Source organism: Callospermophilus lateralis, unplaced genomic scaffold (assembly GCF_048772815.1).
Source record: "Callospermophilus lateralis isolate mCalLat2 unplaced genomic scaffold, mCalLat2.hap1 Scaffold_1058, whole genome shotgun sequence".
NCBI classification, from domain to species: Eukaryota; Metazoa; Chordata; class Mammalia; order Rodentia; family Sciuridae; genus Callospermophilus; species Callospermophilus lateralis.
This window is the reverse complement of record NW_027510789.1, coordinates 36,561-38,388: the sequence shown is the minus strand read 5'-3', so window position 1 is coordinate 38,388 and position 1,828 is coordinate 36,561.

Here is a 1,828-nt window from a genome sequence, read left to right as displayed (position 1 = left end):
ACCTTGGAGGTTGTAGAGGAGTTTCCAAAAGTAAGGGACAGGGTAAACACTCCACAAACATGGAGCTCTGCTGGCCTAAAAACTTTTAGAGCAACTGCCTCTGAGTTTGGGAACGTGAAAATTATGTTGTTGTCAGGAGAATTGGCTTCCTTTGTAGTGAGACCATCAAAGCTGGGTCTGCCTCTATGTGATGTGGAGGACATGGTATCTTATTTTCCAATGAACATGAGGTAGCAGTGTTGATTTTCTTCTTTTTAGGTAAACTGTGGCCTCTGGGGGCTAAGTGTCTCCCCGTTGGACTGTGAAGCCATTTGGTCCTCCTCCACTTTTTGTGGGGTTTTTGCTGCTGAACTGGGAGTTTGGTATTTGCTTCATGAAATTCAAGGAGTTCAACTGAGACACAGTGCTGGAGGGAGTTCTGCCATGTGCGGTGGTTCAGAGTCTGCAGAAGAACGCACCAACCACGCTTCTATCCCTCAAAGCTTGCCACATTGCATCCTTGTCCATAGCAACCTGATTCTGAACATTGCCCTGAATCCTCTTCATATAACAAGATGCCTTTAATTACAAGGGTCTGCTGGCTGCTTCATGTAATCCACAAGGCATTTGGAAGCCAATGGAAGATCCACATTGCTCCAACAGAGATGTTTTATCACACTCCTGCCCACCAAAGCTCTAGGCCCACTTCTCAGCAGGCTGCAACTTTCTGGCACCTCTGTTCTACACCATTTTCATGAAACCCAGTCAAGCAAGGCACTGTCTGGTACATCCATGATAAGCAACAGGATATCCAAAGGTTCTCCAGTGCCACCTGGTCATGGGAATTTCAAAAATTTCATGGTATTTATTTAGACATTTTTCAAGGATGAAGTTGGAGGCACTGTGGGTTTCAATTCATTCAGGAACCAGTAAATGGTGAGCAAGATTATTTCAATGAAAGGTCTGGAGAACCCTCACAGGCAAGGCTTCCCAAAGAATGGCCAAAAGGTCACATTAAGCCAGGCCCATTAAGGTCTACAATATGAGGTCCATGTGTGTTTTCACTCTCAACTATGGCTGCCAAGTCTTTCGAATGAAATCATGTGATATCTTGGCTGAAATTCCCAGAGCTCTGTGGAAAGCCACTCTGGGGCTAGATATCAGTTTCCGAGGGTGACTCTCATACATGGCCTCTTAAATCACAACACAATACATGGCAATACTTCTCTGAGATCAGTTCCTGAACTCAGTCTATAAGGGGAATCACACCAGAGTTCAAGCCCAGGTAGACCTTGTTATGTCTTCCAACTGTCACACAAATATCCACAATTAAATCCAAAACACTTCCACATGGCACTCATCTTCTTCCATTTACACAATCATCATAACCTCTGGCTGGAGGTTTCCATGAGGGGTGCAGCCCAAGACAGTGTCCAATATAACCTCCCTTGCCCCTCTTTTGCCTAAAATCAGGGTGGCCAGGACATCCTTCCAGTGAACCAAGAGTGATCAAATAGGCCTGACATTAATATGGCACTGCTTCTCCAATTTGAGCCTACTGACTGTGTGTTTTAGATTCTTTATGTGAATTGGAGTCTTGAGAAAAAAAAGCACTTATGGGCTAGCCTCTGCAGGGTTTTGAGGAACACATTTGAACCAAATGATCACTGTTCTCACATGATGGAGAACAGGACACTTACAGAGGAATGCGAGAGACTTCATCCACACTGACTGCTCTTTTGTCCATTTTGGTTTTGGATGCACAAATGGGATCCTTCTTTAGATCCATCAGGTGCTGAGAATCTAAGCCACAGTCTCACACAAGGCCAAAAGACTGATTCAGACACAT